We start from the raw sequence: 20,586 nt of genomic DNA, 5'->3' as shown, positions 1-20,586 counted from the left end.
TACGAGAACATAAGATGGAAGCGAAAATGTTATTTAAATTAATTACAGCGTTATCATACTCGGGTTCATGATACGAGAAGGTACAGCACCCATTATAATCTCTATGGACGCTTGGAAAGCCTTAAGATTTACAGGGGATTCAGTGCAAGCATACTCCCTGGCGCGATGGTATGTTTAGTCTTGTGTACCACTGGATGCTGAAGATAACCGATGGATCAGGCGCGATGACTCACGCAGTACTCACTCGCTCTGGACGCCTGAGTGAGCGGCGAAAAAAGACAGAGGTGCGCAACGCTTAGAACGCCCTTGTAAGGCATTTTAAAAAGGGCAACAGACAGAGAGATAGAACTGCGCTGTACTTACTCGCCAAGCTGGCCTTCCGCTGTAACGCTGCGCAGAGACCGGTGCGATTGATCAGCGAGAAGGGACGTTAAGCCTTTGAATAGTAGAAAGAATCGCTTTGGTAACCCTTGCTTCTCGCCTGCCAAATCGTCCACGTGCATAATTTCTGCCCTGCTGTCATACATCGCGCCCACAGCGTGCGTCCGTCTCCTCTTTGCGGACATCTGTTAGAAGTTGTCTTTCTTTTGGTGCGTGCGTTCATCTGAACACCTGGAATTATGGCGAATGAGCTGGCTGGATGCAACACGGGGGATTTATGCAAGCTTTGTCTGCTAGGCTGTATAACTTTGCAATTTGAAGGTATTGCACTCAAATGACACATTAGAGCACCCTCTTCCCAGGAGTGTGCAACATCTCCATATGGTCTCTACGAGCGGATCTGCATTTTCGCCAGTTGTGCAATGGTCTCTACTAGTCTCTGCATGTCGCCGTGGACAAATGAAAGTGGCTACCTTGCCTCACGAACCTTGTAGGTCATACTTCGCGTCACTGAAATTCAGCTGGCCGTTTTGCAAGATGGAAGGTAAGACACCAAAATTTTCGTAGTGCATTCTCGTTTTGGAATAATGCGTAAGACATCAGCAAACTTGAATCACCGCCTAAGATTCACCTACGCTTAGTACCTAACATATATAACTGATTTTTTTTAATGTAGTTTTGGTTTCGGTTTCAGCTGTCGAAATACGGTTGGGACGTCGCTTGTCCCAGATCACCCGAGGCACACAAAAACTGCAAAATAATAGCTTTTTGTTCGCTTGCTGCGATTTCGATTTCTGGTGCAGATTATAGTTCGGGCTTGAATGAATGAAAACCAAATAGCAGCGATTATATTGCAGTTTTGTACGCATCATATACTCTCATACTCACGTCGCAACGGTCGTATTGGGACTGAAATTGAGACTGAAACTACAGAGGAACCAGAATTTAATTTTAAAAAAAACTGCTTATTGAGCACTGAAGAATTCCACGTGGCAATCCATTTTTTACTAATTCGTGCGCATGATTCCAGAGCAAAAACACACTCCGAAAAACTTGGGGTCTCCACTCTTAAGGTTACGAGCTCCGTGCCTGACGAAAAAGTGACTAATGCAGTAGGCTGTTTAATTTATTTACTTCAGCTTTGATGTTTCCTTAACATATCGTACACCTCAGGAAGCAAGACGTAACACATTTCGCAGATTTTGTTCTCGTAACCGCTTTTATGCCCGAGCACGCATTCCGATGTCATCCGTGGAAGCCAGCGCCACGCTCCCACCATTGCGCGAAGCAAGCCCAGACTGCGACTTGTCGCGGCTTGCAGCATGATTCATCCAGGTTCGCCCGGCGGAATCCCCCCGCCCTCGCCCTCTCGCCAGCGCCGGCTCGATCCGCAACCGACGCTTCTCCGGCAGCCCTTTCCCGGCTGCAAACTTCGAACGGCCGAGCTCCTCTCTCGTGCATTCGTCAAAGGATATTGTAAAGTACTGTTATGGAAATATTGAAGGTAATGGCCCATTCCTCCGATGCCTAGCAAGATCATTATTTTAAAGTTTTTCCGTCGCTCGCTTCGACCAGTTGAGATTGCCATAGAAGACCAATGGGGAACGTTTTTGACGATAGCAAAAACCTTAATAGAAAAAAAAATTCAAGCCTGCCGACGGGAGATCTGGGGGCATATTGATTTGCTATATTTAGAATTTAAGTTATATGAAAAAATAGCGGCAATAAACTATTTCCCCGCTGAAGAATGCGCTTGTCCAGAGTTGCTGGGCATGTTTAGCTTCTTTACCAGCCAAGTATCCTGAACGGGCTAAAAACGTCGTGCGCATTCGCGGTTTCTGAATGATAAGAACATGTCCTCCTGTAATCCTGAACTGTTCTACGCCTTGTAGATCCTTTTGAGTCGCAATTTTCTCATTGAGCTTCGGGCTCCTCGATTGTTTCAAGTGCCTTCTATGTTGATTGGCTCCTTGCAAATTTTGTACATCTTTTATATTACACCTCAGAGCTTGATTACTTTTCAAATTCTCTAAGTTGTAAGTGCAATTTTTGTTGTGAATTACCGTGTGAATTGCTCTAATTTTGTATAATTTTTATGTGCTATTTTTATTACTGCTTAAAGTGCCCTTCCTGCTTGGATCTAGCCATGGCCTGCAGTATGTCCGTAAATAAATAAAATAAATAAATGTATGGTCCACGGCTGGAAAGAGAAGCGTGCAGGACAGAGCACAAAACTCCACGCAAGCAGGAGAGCTTGTACGAAAACTGAGCAAAAAAAAAAAAGAAAGAATACGCGGATTCTGACATTCGAAGCATTGCTAAACGCAACTGGTCACCCCTCCCACCAGAAGAGAGGCCAAGAGCACAATTTATAACTCGCCGCATGAAGAATACAAGCAGCCCTTAAAAGGTAAGGTATCGGCGTTGTTCAATATTCATACCATGCATGCATAGTATACGATCCCGTGAGGAACAGAACCGAAAATGATAGCCTTATTTACAAACTAATGAACTTTGGTGAATACAGCAAAAAAGAAAAAGAAAACAAAGCAGAGGAATCGTCGAGCAGCGTAATGAAGCGAGGAGTAATTTTCAAACGTGCATAAATTATGACGCTCGCACGTTATGCCACGCCCCACTTTCATTATGGAAGTCTGCGGGACATGAAATGTAATTAGGGTCTATCTGTTTCGCGCACCACTTTGCGTTATACTGCATATATACAGCATTTTCTTGTTTGTTTTTGGCAGGAGGGGAGCACGTGGCTATTAAATTTTTGCTACGCAGTTTACTTATTGGTCTTGCTCCCTCAATTCCCTTTCAAGCGCTTCCCTGAAGAGTTCATGGCCTTATATCCAAAGTTCTGTCCCCGTTCCGAGCCTCTATCTCAGTATCTCAAAAGCTCTTTCCAGGGGCAACATCCTTACGCAACACAACGCCAGCCAGTGTGAAAGATTCGCCCACACTTTTGACGCACACGGTTTGCCACTGATGAACGTAACACCGTCTATATCGGCTGCTTATGTCTATTCTCTTTTAAAATATTTTACATGCGTTTCGCTATATTTTCTGCCTTATATTTGAAGCCTTCCTACATTAGCGCAAAGAGAAAATTTGACTGCAGAGCCGTGAATTACGGAAATGAAATGACTTTTAGTTTCGGAGCCGATAAGCTTTAATATGCCGCGGAACTTAAGCCAGGGACGAGAAAATATCAGCAAACTTCCGTCTTAAATTACTGCTCGCTGGCTGAGTAGACAGCAATGTTCTTTACTACTCGTGGCACATGAGCTAGCCAGTCTCGACCGCAGGGGGGCTTAGTCAGATGGCGCCACCATGCAGAGCGGCAGGCTTCGAAAATGGACAGTAAGGAGTGATGGGTGGCTTTGATACGCAGCCAGGGTCTGGAAGAGCCGAAGACCATCATCAGACAAGCCTTCGAAGCCGCCATGTCGGCCGTCTGACAAGGACAGGAGGGCAAATCCGCCCTACTGACACTTGATCTGAACTCAAGTTTTTCTATGCTATGCTACGCGCTAAAGATGACGATCGGATGGTTGCGCCCTATGTGGCCAGCGGGTATTTAGGAATGCGAAGACCGCTGCCTTGAAACCGCCTAGCCCGCGTTGCTGCGGTGTACCTTTGTGCCGCTTCGTAGGCGCGTTTTCACCGCAAATAACCCGCGTGCTTCGAACTTTTGTTGCCTCTCTCATTTGCGTCTCGCTATCGACCGAACGTGCTCTAAACACTCCATACACTACCGCAGTTTTCAGGTTTGTTTAATATAGTTACCGCTGATTTTCGCCTTGGTCTTGCGAGGCGCCAACGCAGCAGCAATGCATGCATGCTCGCCCCATGTCTACAGCACATTGTTCCCGGCACCTCATCTAATTGCTCAGCTCGAAATAACGGCAAACCGTCGCGCTTTTTTGCAGCGCGAACCCACGTCGCAAGGATAGTGAAGCTGCTCCCGAAGATGCTGCTGCTTGGTCGCAACGCGTATGCTGTAAAACAGATCAATGTCCGAATGTAAGATAGCAGTGAAGCAGCAGTTTACCTTGAACAGAGGAGTTACAAGCGCTGGCTGTTGTGCGTCGTGGATCGCTCTCGAATTAGTGGGCGAACACAGGCACGTAAGCAGAATTTCGCACGCGAGGCACACAACAGTGACGCACCGCTGCCGCGGCATTCACGCGAAGTGAGACTACGGCTGCTTATAGCCACCCTATAAGATCCGAAGGGGCCCGCAGAGTGATTACCCGACGTTTGCTCCGCATGCGACCGCTCGATACTCAGCCCGCTGCCTTGATGGCGATAAGCTAAGGCGATAAGAGCAAGTTTAAGTGCAGGAGCAGTGTGATGCACGAGGCAGACAGGGCGCATGCGCCAGATGCTGCGTCAGCACCTCGCGGGGGCAAGGCGACCATCAGATCATAATCATCATCAGCACGACAATGACGCCAGCCGAATGCGAGGCAAGCGGAGCAATGAGATGGTCACACCGGTTGGGGGCGCTCACCTGCACGCGGTGATTTTGAGCTTCCGTCCGGCTCAGCTAGGCGGCGCTGGCACCCAGTTTTTTTTTTATAGCTCATTGAGGGGATTTAGTTTTTTAAAGTAAAAGCTTTACTACTCCCCTGCGTAGCTTCTTCGTCGTGGGCGCCGCCCTGTGCGGCGTATGCGCGCGTTTGACCTTGAACCGAGGAGAAACCACGTGACAGCTTTGACGTCACTCAGCCGCCGCCGCCGCCAATACCGAGCGCTCTCCTGCTTCTAACCCGCCGCGGTGGCTCAGTGGTTAGGGCGCTCGGCTACTGATCCGAAGTTCCCGGGTTCGAACCCGACCACGGCGGATGCGTTTTTACGGAGAAAAACGCTAAAGGTACCCGTGTGCTGTGCGATGTCAGAGCACGTTAAAAATCCCCAGGGCGTCGAAATTATTCCAGAGCCCTCCACTACGGTACCTCTTCCTTCCTTTATTCTTTCAACCCTCCTTTATCCATTCCCTTACGGCGCGGTTCAGGTGTGCAACGATATATGAGACAGATACTGCGCCATTTCCTTTCCCCAAAAACCAATTATTATTATCGCCTGCTTCTACACGCCGTCGGCGTTCATTGTGTTCAGTGTGTTCCCGTTCACAACGTTCCTGACTTCGATGATTTTGAGGAAATGAAAGGCAACTGGATCCCTTGAGGTACGGTGCGGTGGTGAGAGAGAGAGAGATGTGGGCGACATGCATTAGCGCTGAAAACGTTGTGGCAGACACGCGGCACTGCAGCAGTAGGTCGTAGCATTCACTGGGTGGCCAACCTCTCGCGATCAACCATTAATTTAACTGCCACCTGATATCCAGTGCGCGAAACGCACTCAACGTTACAGACGCCAAGCCGCGTCTACTTTTGCCCGATACACCACAGCTTTCGCTGTCTAACGAGGTTCAGCAGTAAAACCGCTGCCAATTTTTTTTTTATTGCGAAGCAATACTACTTTAGGTCGCACTTCAGCCCGTTCCGTGGCGAGGCGGTGGTAGGCACCATTGACCTTTAGCGTGACCTCGCGGCGTGACGTCACACCACGTGACCTAGAGTGACGTCACACCAGCTGTGTAAAAACGGGGCCCCATCTCACGCCCTCGCGAGGCGAGGCGGTAGCCACCAACGGCGGCCTAAATCCCGCTCCTCTCACCAGGGGCGCTACGGTCAGAGTGACGTCACACCAGCTGTATAAAACAGCTCCGCTCCTCGGCTCTCGGCAGCTCAGCAGAATGCAAAGAGGAAGCATCAGCGAGCTACGGAGAGTAGCCAAGGGTATTGCTTTCGCAATCTTCCAGGCTTAACCAAGCTAAGCCTTCAGCCAATTTTTTTTTCGTGCGCTGTGCTCCATTTACTTCTGTCCGCACCTGTACATCCGGAGCTCTAGCTGATGCATTTCTGCGTTAAAACTGAGCCTATACCAAGAAAGAAAAATGGAAGCATTCCCGAAACAGGGAGGCGTGGTGAAGGCGAGGCCACGGCACGCCTGAAGGCTATAAGCGCCACGTATGTTTCCACATATGTTGGTTGCTATTCAAGAACACATTTTCGTTCAAGTATGTACATTGTTGTGAGGATGATCGAGCGTTATCAATCCTCGTAGACTCCCAGGTCCGGCAGGACATGCCAGAACAAGGAAGACAGGTCAATAGACGGTGGCGGCATGCTTACATGATTCATCGCTGGAGCCTTTTGTGTTCGTCGCTATGGAGGAGGAACAAAAAAAGGAAAGGGTTAGGGGGAGAGGTTGCATAGACCTCGTTAGGCGCGGTGCGCCACATCACACGTTTTCAAGTTCTTTCATCTCAGCGGTGTGGCGGGAAAGACGACATTGCATGTTTTTATTTATCGCTTTGATGATTCTCTTGACGCCTGCCCGGTGCTGATATCTTTGCAGATGATGCAATGCACGTCAGCGTCGATGAGAGCAGATGCAGGAACGCACTCATCAGAGGCTTTAATTTCCTGCTGTAGTGTTTAATGGCGTCAAGGGAAGGTGGCCGTTTTGTGGCGGAAATATTGCAAGTGATTATGATTAAGATGATTTTGTGTGTGGTGCGATGGCAGCTTTAGCCAAAGAAAGCCATGGCACAATGGTATTTTCGTCTACACAAGGTGGCGTCAAAGACCCACTTCCCAAGCCTTTCACCCCATTTAAGCCGAGCATCAGTCCAGGAGAAAGCTTGTACTCATTGTATCACCGGTGTGTGTCCAGCGGTACTGGCCACTAGAAATCGAACCCCGCGCCTTCCGCATGCGAGGCGGGTGCTCAAACCACTAGGCGACCAAAATCTTGCAAATGATGGTTATTAAGTCGGCACATTAAAACAATCTTCAGAGATCGTTCCAACCTCAGAGGTTGGCCTATAGGCCTAAGGCACATGTTCGAGAGATTGAGCGAGTGTGTGCGTGCGTGTGTGTGAGCCCCCTTTATTATAGTGGAATCTCGTCAGTTCTAACTCGATTAATTCGAAAGTTTGGTTTATTCTGGCGGTTTGATATCTTCATCATTACACTGTAAGGGTAGCCCAGTGGAGGAACCCTCAATTCGAACTCTGCCCAACTAAACAAATTTCCGGCCCTCTAAGAATTCGAAAGATCGAGATTCGACTATAACGCAGTACTGAGCGCTTAGTATAGGACTGACGACTCGGATAGGTTTGATATCTTGCACCGTCTCCTTCTCTGTTTAAATTGACAGTGAGGGCAACTAATACGATTCTTTAGTTCTCTGTGATGTTAGTTTGGCAGTAAAAAAAAACTCATTGTTTGCTGAAAAAATTGGATTTAAAAATAGAGCAATTTTCCCCACCACTCGATTCTAAGCAGTGACGTCAAAAAGTACTATAAAGGTGAATGTCGAGTTTCTGCCATAAATGTAACATACTAACGCCTGGCCAGCATGGTTTTAGAAAAAATCTTCTTACAGACACTGCACTTCTAACCCAAAAACTAATTTCGGAGTACTTTGGACAAAAGCTTTTCACTCTTGATATCTTCATTGACTTTTCGAAGGCACTGTGGTTTTATCGGAAAATTTCTTGATATAATTGCATCCTACGTCTGTTCCCGTGTGGAACAAGCAACAGTAAACAACGAGTTATCAAATTTTAAATGCCTCTCTTCTGTCGTTCCGCGGGGCAATGTTTTGGGACCACTGCTTTTCCTTCTTTATGGTTGGTTTATTGGTTTATTTGGTTTAACGTCCTTCTTTATGTCAATGACATATTGTGCTTTAGTAGGATTCCAACTTTTCCCCCGGGCCGTACATGTACGGGAACTTGGAGAACAAGTGACAGATTGTTTGCACATACTTTCTGAATGGTCTGAATCGAATTCACTAATCGTATACACGGAAGAAAGCGAAGCTGTAATTTTAGGCCTAGCAACAATGTTTCCTTATACAACACAAATTTGCCTAAAGCTGGGTTCTTCACTCATTCAAATTGCTCCTGCAGTCAAAGTTATAGGAGTGCTTTTTTTAATAAAAATTTTTCTTGAGGTGAACACGTTTAAATGGTAGGGGACAAGTGGTCGGAGGTTGCTGGTATCTTGTCCAGACTGCGATAATTCTTGCGGAAGCTTTTTGCGCAGATGCTGTACAATGCACTAGTAAAGATAGGTTCGTTCTTCTTGGTCGTGGTGAGATTTCGTATAACTCGTATACCGGGCTCCACCACCGGGTGCCCCACCGTCCGAGACGAGACGGTATAACAGACGAGATCCGGCAAAACTTGACTGAAGGAAGGAAAACTGAAACTTTATACAGGAATTCACATATTTACAACAGAATAAACGGCAAGCATGATTACATGGAACTGGCTAAGGGAAAATCTTCCCTCCTTGGCATCGCCAAAGATGCAAGGGATCTAAATCTAGCTCAGAACGCCTTTTCCCGGCTCCGGACCTGGTTTTAAAGACCTAGGAGACTGGCCCACCCCTTGCATCACCCAATCACAAACAACTAACACCTGATTGGTTCAAAAACTGTATGGCACGCCTTCCCGCTTCGGCAAGGTTCAAAACCCTTTCCCTAAAATGCCCAACACGAAAAGAACATCAAAATAGCTATACGAACATGGCATTCCGGGAATAGACACTCGAAATGATTGGCCCACCAGGTTTAGGTGGCACGCCCCATGCCTTCACAGTATTGCTCACACTCTCGCCCCCAGAAGAAAAAGCAAAAACAACCTCCCATTGTGCCCGCAGGTGCAATCGTTTTCCTTTGACTCTCGTCCGGCCCGCAGCTGTTCCGCACTTAGTCCTGTCATCGGGCCACAGCGGGGCGCCTCTCGTGCGCATACGCGGCTTAGCTTGCCGCTGTTACGGACGAGGCGCGACAACATTCCGGGAGGGTCCAAACAACTGGGAGTCGTCTCTCGACAGATGCTTCAAGGAGGCGCCGGCGTGTCCGCGGTGCCACTAATGCACGCGGCGGCGTCAACGAGGGATCCGCATCTGTTGTTTACGGGGGTTAAAATGGACGTCCGCCGCCCGGGACAATTCCCCGAAACCGACGTCCCCATTAGCTCACGGCACGGGACCCCCCCGCGAGACGCAACGACAGTGTGTCGGGTGTCGGCAAGGGCGGCGGGCCGCGGCGCCGCGAGCCATCGGCGGTGGACGCGGCTGTGTTTGTTTAAGGCGAGCAGCTAAATGCTCCCGCCTCGGAAAGAGACCCCGTTTTCCCGTAATGAAAACCTTCTGCGCGAGGGCAGCGTCGGCCTTTCGGTCCCCGCGCAGCGTTGTGCAGCGCAGGTGCCTGACCTTCGAAGCCGAGTGGGCCCCCATTAGGGCTGTTCATCACTGCCGCAGAGACAGCAGGAACCATAATGTGCCGGAAGTGGCGAGAGTGTGTTGGGGACGCGTCCTGGCAGCCCACGGACTGGGCGCGTGATCGACCTCACAGTGATTCAACGCAGCTGCCCATTCGATCCCTTCACACGCCCCCCCTAAGATTCTACCAGGGGCCCAAATGGCACCTTGTAGAATTATAACACAACGAGGGATCCCTTTTCGCCTATAAAATCGCTCTGAGGGCGACCTAAGTAGTGGGGATACTACTGCAAACACATCGCAACGCTGCAAACAAATTGCGACACTGCAAACAAATTGCGACACTGCAAACACATTGTGACACTGCAAACACACTGTGACACTGCAAACACATTGCGACACTGCAAACAAATTGCGACACTGCAAACACATTGTGACACTGCAAACACATTGTGACACTGCAAACACATTGCGACACTGCAAACACCCAAACGAGCGGATTACACCGCAGTTCCAGTTACTGCCACAGCACACGTCACTGGGTTTGCTCTTTGGTACACATGTCCTCTCTCCCTTGCCCCCCGGCGTGATCATTGCTGTCTGCCTCCCAGCTGTCGTTCGGCAACCTAGACAGCGCGTCAGCGTTACCGTGAGCGCTCCCTTTCCTGTGTTTTATTGACACATTATATCTCTGTAGGGCAAGTGCCCAACGCGTCAGCTTCGCTCCCTGAGGCGTGGTGAGAGTAAGAAAGGAGAGGGGGTTGTGGTCAGACACCACAGTAACCTGAGCGCCGAACAACCAGAGGTCGAACTTCCCCAGCCCCCAGATGACTGCAAACGCCTCTCTTTCTATGGTTGACCATCGAGCCTGCGTTGGAGAAAATCTGCAACTCGCGAACGCAATCGGCCGCTCGGAGCCATCCGCGGCACACTGGGAGAGACAGGCTCCCGCCGCAACCGCTGAGGCGTCCGTGTACAGCCAAAACGGCTTGCCAGCATCGGGCGTCCCGAGAGCCGCAGCTTCACAGAGTGCCGCCTTGAGTCGCTGAAACGCACTTTCAGCTTCCGCGGGCCACGGAATTTTGTTAGGAATCCTTTTCCCCGTTAGCTCTGTCAGCGGCGCTGCCACCTCCGCATAGTTGGGCACATAGCCCCGGTAATAACCGCACAGCCCGAGCACGCTACGGAGCTCTTTCTTCGTTTTCGGTGCCCTCAGTCCCCTAATGGCTTTCAATTTTTCGGGATCGGGTGCGTGATTTCCCGAGCCCACTATGTGTCCCAAGTAACGGATTGACCCTCTCGCCACCTGACACTTTTCCAGCTTAACTTTCAGGTTCGCCCTCTCTAACGCTGCGAAGACGGCGTGCAAGTGTCGTATGTGGTCAGGCAACGCCTCGCTGAACACGGCGATGTCGTCTAAGTACGCACACGCGTAGGCAGAATGCGGGAGTAAAAGCTCGTTCATGGCTCTTTGAAACGTCTGGGCCGCGTTTTTCAGCCCAAACGGCATTACCGTCCACGCAAACTGCCCCCGATGGCAGACAAAAGCGGTGAGTAGCTGAGCCGACTGTGCCAGGGGCACCTGCCAATACCCTCTTCTAAGGTCGAGGAGCGTAATGTACTTAGCCCTTCCTACGCTCAGAATGAGCTCCTGCTGCAACGACATCGGGTAGGCATCTGCCACTGTCCCCGCATTGAGCTTTCTAAAGTCCACACACATTCTCATCGACCCGTCCTTTTTGGGGACACAGACCACGGGATGGGCGTGGGGGCTTTCGCAGGGAAAAATCAGACCCATCTCAAGTAGCTCATCTACTTGCTTGCCCACTTCGCCTTTTAGGCTTGCGGGCATTCGATAAGGGTAACCTGACCTCGGTGTGAAGCCCTCCTCTAAAACGATCCTGTGTTCTCCTATTTTCGCTACTCCCGGCTTGTCGTCGAATAGGCCTCGGTGTTCGGTGAACACTTTGCTAATGAGGTCGCCTTCCTCCGCCTTCAGATGGGCCGTCATGTCCTTGGGGAGGACCGATACTGTAGCCCGCGTTGACACCGATCGAGGCACGTACTCTACTTCGCCAAACGCCCTGTCCTCATCAAATATCACCCCAACTGTCATTACGCGCTTCTGATACGGCCGTAGTTTGCTGGCGTGTACTAATTTTCGGGCACCTCCTGGCATCTGCACGAAGTACGAGTGTTCGCGATACTTTCCGTCAACGCTGCCCGGCCCTTTCCACTGCGGGAACATTTTTCCAGGACGTTGCTCGTCAAACACCAGCACACTGTCTCCTATCTGAAAAGTTTTGTCCTTCGCCCGCCTGTTGTACTGGGTCGCGTACGCGTTCTGCTGCTTCGAGCTCACTAATTGTGCCACTTCCGCTGCATGCTCTAGGCGCCTCTTCAGCTCCCGCATATACTGTGATGGGGACGGCCCCAGCATAGCTGGTACACTTATCTGTCCCGCCCAGCTGCGCTTTAAAACCACCAGCGGACCGGTTGGTTCTCGCCCGTACAGCATCTGGAACGGGGCGACGCCCGTCGTGTCATGTGGTACCTCGCGGTACGCCCATAACAAGAAGGGCACAAACTTGTCCCATTCCTTTCCTTCCTCCTGGATGATATGATACAGCATGTTCTTAAATGTCCGGTTCCAACGTTCGACCGCGCCGTTACTTTCGGGGTGCCCCGGCGTTGAAAACCTTGGCGAGCAGCCTAGCCTCTTCAGAAACTCTTGTGTGAGTTCGGCCGTAAAGTTTGTCCCGCAGTCTGAGGCGACTACTTCCGGAATTCCCGTCCGGCTGAACACCGTCAGGAGCGCGTCACAGGTGGCCTTCGCACTGAGGGAGCGCAAGCACACCACCTCAGGCCATCGTGTGCACAAATCGATGATGCACAACGCGTACCTGTGACCCCTTCCTGAGGGTGGATCCAATGGACCTATAACGTCGACGTTGACCTGTTCGAACGGGTATCGAGGCCTCGTTAGCGGTTCTATCGGCACTCTGTCCGTCTGGCGGCGATCCGCCCTTGTCTGGCACCCATGGCAGCTGTTACAGTATGCCCTTACATCCCCTTCAATACCTGGCCAATAAAACGTGTACTTGATTCGCGCCTTAGTTTTCCTGAATCCAAGGTGACCGCCCCAGTTTGATTCATGGGCTAACCTAAGTACTTCTTGACGTCGGGATTTAGGGAGCACCAGCTGCATTACTGGTTGCCCAAGCAAGTTTTCCTTATGGTAGAGGAGACCGTCTACTTCAGTTATGCCACCTTTCCCAGCCCTGGCGTTTTTCCACACTTCTTGCAATGTGGCGTCATTGCGCTGCTCCTCCCTGAAAACCGCCGAAGCGCTGCTTTCCTCGGTTACACTACAAGCTGTGTCTTCGGCGATTAGTGCGCCGCTCTCGCTTGCCCTGCCGACCACCGCGTGCACTTCCGCGTGGGGAGTTACGCCCTCCTTGACTGGTTTCTCTTCTAGCGGCCCGTGTAACTTGTCCCGTTCCACCCCCACGTGGTCTGCCACCTGACCGTCGTTCGCCTCTACTAGCCCCTTCATATCACACTCCTCCCTCAGTGACTCCCATGCTTCCTCCGAAAGCAAACAGTCCGTTCTCGACGCTAGCTTGTCGGTCAGAGCGCATACCACTGGCACCGCTTCTTTAATCTCGGAGAAAATGCCTGCCCCGCGGTTTAACATCAGGGGCACAACTGCAAGCTTAGCCCGTACCTTTTCACCAAAGGCTGACACCAATTCGATGGACCCATGTGGCTCCACCAGTCCCGGGGGTACTATGCTCTCCCGCACAACCGTGATTTCTGCGCCTGTGTCCAGAATTGCATTAATTTGCCTATTCTGACACGACAGAGTTATCGGTCTTAGTTCGCTTTGTGCGGCCGCTCGTGCCTGTGTCGCCACCCGTGCAGTAAGGATTTCCTCTTTAGCGTTAAGCGCTTTCGTGGGTGTTCGTCCCGAGCCATGCGGGCATTCGGCCCTCCTGTGACCCATCGACCCACACGAAAAGCACCCTTTATACTTCTGCTTCGTGTCCGGCCTTTGTATTCCTGTCGCCTCCCGTTTGGGTTGGTACGTATCTCGCTTTCCGTCTCGACCATTTGAGCTCTCCCCCTTTTTCTGCTCGTGCTTTTTCACTGCGCTGTTCTTTCCCTGCGCTTCCTCGAACGTCTGCAGTAATGCCGCCAACGTTGGCGCTTTCTTCCATCCCTCACCCTCCTGCAAAGTTACGTATCGAAGGGCGTCCTCAGACAGGGTGTTCTTTAGTTGGTCCGCCACTAGCAACTCAACAATTTCCTCCAACGTTTTCACCCCCCTTTCCTCCACATAGAAATTGAGATAACTCTGCAGGCGAGTCGCAAACGCCCTCCAGCTCTCATTAGGCAGTTTTTTCGATGTTATGAACCTTCTGCGATATTCTCCCGCTGAGAGCTTAAGCTCTTCTAGCACCACTTTCTTCAGGACTTCGTACTCCTTATGCTGCGAAGGTGTCAAGCGCGTCGACAAGAACCGCACCTTATCCACTATTAGCGGAAATACAATTTGGCCCCACTGTTCCTTCGGGACCGCGTAGGCCTCCAGGGTGTGTTCAATCGACTCGAACCAGACAGGCACTTCTGCCTCTGCCGGGAACTTCGGGAGCACTCCCGACAACCATTTCGAGTACCGACAGAACTCCGCTCGCGAGTCGCTTCTCTCCAACGCCGTGGCGTTCTGCTCCAGGCTTACTCCTTTGTTGCTTGCTTGGAATTTTGCAAGTTCAAGCTGGACCTCGAGAGCTCGACGGTGCTCCTCAGCAGCTCTGGCCTCTTCTTTTTTAATTTCCAGAGCCATCTTGCTAATCTGAGCGTCAGACACAGACGAACTGTCCTCCGAAACAACCGTTTCCTCTCCCTCACTCATCGTGCTCGCTTTCCGCCTGTCCGGGTTTAAGTGTGCGAACCGGGTGTTCATGCACTCCCAGACCGCCTATCCAGACAGCAATGCCCCCGCCAAGGTGAAAGGCAAAGAGGACTCACCCACTGATGAGATGCACCTCGCTGGCGTCCGACTTTCGTCGCTGTCGCTGTCTCTCTGTCGCCGCCCGCTTCCCCACGCAGCTTCTCCCGACCGGCTACCGCCTTGCGCTGCTGGTCCACCCTTGGAGTCTCCGCTGCTGGTTCCCTTGGAAGCTGCCGATTCCTGCCTTCAGCTCTTGCTCCTCCTCAGCCGCCGATGCTTGGCCCGTTGCCGGAACGTCGTCTCTTCCTCCTTTGCTATCTCCTGATAACGAAAGGATCCTGCTCGACTGCGCCAGTAAAGATAGGTTCGTTCTTCTTGGTCGTGGTGAGATTTCGTATAACTCGTATACCGGGCTCCACCACCGGGTGCCCCACCGTCCGAGACGAGACGGTATAACAGACGAGATCCGGCAAAACTTGACTGAAGGAAGGAAAACTGAAACTTTATACAGGAATTCACATATTTACAACAGAATAAACGGCAAGCATGATTACATGGAACTGGCTAAGGGAAAATCTTCCCTCCTTGGCATCGCCAAAGATGCAAGGGATCTAAATCTAGCTCAGAACGCCTTTTCCCGGCTCCGGACCTGGTTTTAAAGACCTAGGAGACTGGCCCACCCCTTGCATCACCCAATCACAAACAACTAACACCTGATTGGTTCAAAAACTGTATGGCACGCCTTCCCGCTTCGGCAAGGTTCAAAACCCTTTCCCTAAAATGCCCAACACGAAAAGAACATCAAAATAGCTATACGAACATGGCATTCCGGGAATAGACACTCGAAATGATTGGCCCACCAGGTTTAGGTGGCACGCCCCATGCCTTCACAGTATTGCTCACACTCTCGCCCCCAGAAGAAAAAGCAAAAACAACCTCCCATTGTGCCCGCAGGTGCAATCGTTTTCCTTTGACTCTCGTCCGGCCCGCAGCTGTTCCGCACTTAGTCCTGTCATCGGGCCACAGCGGGGCGCCTCTCGTGCGCATACGCGGCTTAGCTTGCCGCTGTTACGGACGAGGCGCGACAACATTCCGGGAGGGTCCAAACAACTGGGAGTCGTCTCTCGACAGATGCTTCAAGGAGGCGCCGGCGTGTCCGCGGTGCCACTAATGCACGCGGCGGCGTCAACGAGGGATCCGCATCTGTTGTTTACGGGGGTTAAAATGGACGTCCGCCGCCCGGGACAATTCCCCGAAACCGACGTCCCCATTAGCTCACGGCACGGGACCCCCCCGCGAGACGCAACGACAGTGTGTCGGGTGTCGGCAAGGGCGGCGGGCCGCGGCGCCGCGAGCCATCGGCGGTGGACGCGGCTGTGTTTGTTTAAGGCGAGCAGCTAAATGCTCCCGCCTCGGAAAGAGACCCCGTTTTCCCGTAATGAAAACCTTCTGCGCGAGGGCAGCGTCGGCCTTTCGGTCCCCGCGCAGCGTTGTGCAGCGCAGGTGCCTGACCTTCGAAGCCGAGTGGGCCCCCATTAGGGCTGTTCATCACTGCCGCAGAGACAGCAGGAACCATAATGTGCCGGAAGTGGCGAGAGTGTGTTGGGGACGCGTCCTGGCAGCCCACGGACTGGGCGCGTGATCGACCTCACAGTGATTCAACGCAGCTGCCCATTCGATCCCTTCACAGCACTGTTTTCTTCTGCTCTTAGTTACTGTTTCTTTGTCTGAGGTACAGCATCATTTACTAATATCAAACGGTAGCATTAGTTCACAAGTAAATTGCTCGAAATCTTGTTAATACTTGGCGGTTTGGCATACCTAACCGACCTTTGCGTAACTTGGCGCCGCCCTTCTTCCCCGGCTGTACGAAGCTACTTATATACTAAGGTGGTATAAAGGAAGTATTAGAAAAAATAATTGAGTTATGATACACCTGTCCACATTACAGTGCAAAGAACTAAGGTACACCACTCGCCCTAGTTTCACAAGGTTTGTGCCTAAAATCCGAATTACGGCTGCCAAATACTGTGCTACGTTCTTCCGTACTCATTAGGTTATGCATCTGAATTGATGTGCGCCTATGTACCGCCGACACTGTTATGTCATTGTGATTTGTAGTCTTTTTTTTTTGCCTCTAGCGCTTACATGTTTTATTTCCGTATTCGTGTATCTGAATGATACTTATGAATGTATGATACATACTGTATGATATTCTATGATACTGTTGTCAAGCCGTTGTAGGGTGCGTAGACCTCTGCAAAGCCTTCCTTCTGGCTTTCTGCCAGCGCACACAACATCCTCATAATGTTGAATAAACGAATTGAATTGAAAGGGGCTCAGTGATCACAGTTTAGAATTGATGGCAGAGTGGCCTAGCCTCCGGGATGTGTGTAAAAACTAACTAAACGTAACTGCAGTCTTGCTTGCAAAAGCGGCTCGTAGTGGCGACAACCTGTATTTTGCTTTTTTCTTCCTTATCAAGAGAGCTTAACAAAGCTTGACAGTGTAACAGATATTAACAAACGGACCTTATTAAAGCTCAGTTTCCAGTGACAGCAGCGTTTTTTGTCAGAACGTGGCAATATATCCTTACAAGCTAACTACACTCTAAACACGAACACGCTAATATGAGAGTAAAATGAAAGTAGTCTGTCTTACTGTGCACTTTCTTTCATAAAAGCGAGTGGACTAGACGACAGACTACTTCGTTTTTACTGCTTTCTGTTCAGACTGCACAATTAGTCAAAACTGCCCCCCTTAGTACCTCTCAATTGATTCAGAACACGCTTCACGGGAAAACGGGTTCCAACGAAAGTAGTGACCAGAGCGGACCTTATCGTCAGTTCGCACATCCCTATAGCACTCAATATCTGTATGCAGCCTCGTTTATTTGTCTTTCCTGCACGACAGCAATCGATACGGAAATACTTACGCATTTCGGACGCATCTTTGGCTCGCGACGATGTTGTCAACGTCCCCGACGGCTCGGACGGCTCTGCGAAGGCCCCGAACAAAACAATAATTCTTTCGCGCTCACTGAGAAACCGCTGTAGACTGTTGCTGCACATCCACGGAGTCTGTGTTCGCCGCTAACAGCGCCATAAAACGGCGGTTCTCATGCACCAGCGAGTGGTCCTGCAGTGTTCGCATTCCCTTCAAGGGCAAACTGACGTCGAAAAGATAGCGTGGCGCAGAAATGGAAATTAGACGACAGACGACGTACCCGCCGCGGTGGCTCAGTGGTTAGGGCGCTCGGCTACTGATCCGGAGTACCCGGGTTCGAACCCGACCGCGGCGGCTGTGTTTCGATGGAGGCGAAACGCTAAGGCGCCCGTGTGCTGTGCGACGTCAGTGCAGGTTAACAATCCCCAGGTGGTCGAAATTATTTCAGAGCTCTCCACTACGGCACCTATTTCTTCCTTTCTTCTCTCAGTCCCTCCTTTATCCCTTCTCTTACGGCGCAGTTCAGGTGTCCAACGATATACGAGACAGATACTGCGCCATTTCCTTTCCCGAAAAACCAATTTCAATTTCATTTTGACATAAGACAGGATCTTCTCTCCTCTCTTCCCAAGTGACCTCAGTCTTTACCTCACTGTACAAAAAAGTTACGATGGGCACTTAAGGTCCGTGCTGTGAATGCGAAAGCGTCCTTTGACGTGAAGGCCTTACTCATAAAGGCCTTTGACCCGGAGACATTTGAACTTAAGGCCTTTAACACAAGAGCCTTTACGTAAAAACCTTTTGCCTAAATGTCTTCACCCGAAAGGCATTACCCGAAAATCAGCTTACGTACAAAGTTTGATGCTAAAATGTTATCAGCAGTCAGCGCTCTCCGTTCAGAATGTCTGGCGTCACCTTGAGGAAGCTTTGTGAAGAAAAAGGTTTGGGAATGGGCAACTACCAGCCAGCGTTGAATCACTCCTCCTTTCTCGTTTTGTGAGGAAAAACACGAAGACATTTGTTTGATAAAAGATTGCCTATTGTCGCTGGGCCTTCCACTTAGTCCGAAGCCTTTGATTTCGCCTTTCGCTCAACTCGGACTAAGTGCACAAAATTGGCCAAATGCCCTTTGTCACGAATGCTCAACATACCGACCTCTCATAGTTTAGCGTCGCTAACGAAATGCTGATATTTCTCTTTTGAATTCACATTATTTCACATTAACTAGCATAATGTGGTGGTAATGATTTGATTGGCTCTTGAAAATCGAAGGCTTAAATGGTTGACTGAGAGCGCACACTTTCCCAAGCCCGTTTTGACGCAGTAAATAACGCAAGCGGAGCTACTTGACTCAACTTTACGCGAACACTCTATGCTTTGGTCTCTCCCTTTTAAATGCCCCAAATTGAATCACTATGAACACGCTCCGTCAAAAATCTTCAGGACGTAGGGTTTGCTTTGTCAGCCATGTAGTGGAGCATTCGAGGCACCTGTAACCTGCAAACTTCACCCGTCGAGCTGTAAACTTCATTTTAGAGGCCCTTTGGTCTTTGGGGGTGCCGTAAGTGCTCTACTGTGCGACTCGAAAACTTTTAGCCTGGACTGTGTACCAACTCTCAGAACAATTATTGCGCTGCATAGAAAGCGGTGCATGTTAATTACAACCAATGTCATTTAGCGTTGAGTAAATGCAGTAGGCGAATCACTGTTCAGTAAACACGATAACACTGCTTCGTTAACTTTCAGCAGCTTCTTCCTTTGTGACGGCGAAAACACGGCTGTTGGTCGGCTTTCATTTAATCGTGTGGGCAGGCCTCACACGAGATTCGTGCTCTTAAATGCTTAGCTTACCGATAATGTGATCAAGCCTTCGAGACAAAAGCAGATGTTGGCAATCTCAGCGGCCATATATCTACAATCACTGAACAACCCATAATTTCTGCTTTCAGCTCACACTGCGGTTCTGAACACTTGGGCCTGATGCTGTTTAAGAACGTTTCTCTTGCAGAGATGAACACTAATTTATCTAGGTAGCCGTTAACTGCAACGCAGGGAGTAAATGTGACATAAGACGAAGTAATGCAGAACTTACAAGAATATTTTAAAGTTTTTTTTTTCAGGCACAAAAATTGGACGGTGTTCCCCTCGGTGTTCCTTCAATGTGTGTGCCTATAATGAATATTTGTGATTAACAGAGGTTGCGTTAGTGATCATTCCACTGCTTTCACTTTTATCGAGAGTGTACAAGACTGCATCCGCTGACTCGTTTCTCTGTGAAGCCAACGTGTCATGAAAAACAATAAAGTCCAAATCCAGTTCCTTTTACCGCGACTCGCCATAGCTCTCACACGTCACAGCATTGGTTCCACTCCTTTGTGCCAGTTGGCTATGACAACTCGGCTGGTATGCTGCTGCTGCAGCACAGTGGCAACGACGATCCACGTGTGTATACGGCAGTGATGGGGATCGCCAGTCGTCTGCCGCGCTGTCTGACGCGCAACGCAACGATCAGTGCATTTGTCAGGGCTGCGAGAACCGGCTATGGCGCCTCACCTGACATGACTGGGCCTTTACGACGAGCCTCCGGAGCCGGCGATGCCGCGAGCGTCCCTGATGGTCCTCTTCTTTTTTTCTTTGTGCGAGCGGTGCGCAGTCGCTTAGAGGGCGCTGCGTTCTCTTGCGATAATTTTATTCTCAATTACTTCATTTATTTTCTTACCCTTCTTAATTCATCCCTAAGTGAAGAAAGCGTATTGCACCCGGAGAGAAAATTGCTTCGTGCAGTAATGAATGGCCACTGTTTCTCCCCCTAAGAGGGAAGGGGGCATTTTCTGCATGGGATATCTCCACTTATCGCCATTCTGCCAGCAGTGAAGGAATTCGTTCCGCGTAACGAATGAATGTAAGAAAAAAATTATTTCAGAAGGCAATGGAATGCGTCCGGTTTGGGGAAGGAAAGGGGTTAAGGACTGGAAAGTAGGATCTTTGGTG

The 20,586-nt window shown here is 50.2% G+C and overlaps 1 long non-coding RNA gene across 1 annotated transcript; it reads right to left on the bottom strand.

Annotated features, from left to right (window-relative positions):
* Nucleotides 1–362: 362 nt before the first annotated feature.
* LOC144106647 (uncharacterized) lies at nucleotides 363–20,224 on the bottom strand. The gene is made up of 4 exons (XR_013309080.1): nucleotides 20,149–20,224; nucleotides 17,585–17,647; nucleotides 6,588–6,620; nucleotides 363–390 (listed from the first exon to the last, which is right to left on the bottom strand). It is a non-coding gene; the product is annotated as an uncharacterized LOC144106647 (long non-coding RNA).
* Nucleotides 20,225–20,586: the final 362 nt, after the last annotated feature.

The sequence above is a fragment of the Amblyomma americanum genome, chromosome 10 (genome assembly GCF_052857255.1).
Source record: "Amblyomma americanum isolate KBUSLIRL-KWMA chromosome 10, ASM5285725v1, whole genome shotgun sequence".
Taxonomy (NCBI): Eukaryota; Metazoa; Arthropoda; class Arachnida; order Ixodida; family Ixodidae; genus Amblyomma; species Amblyomma americanum.
This window is presented reverse-complemented; position numbering and strand designations above follow the sequence as displayed.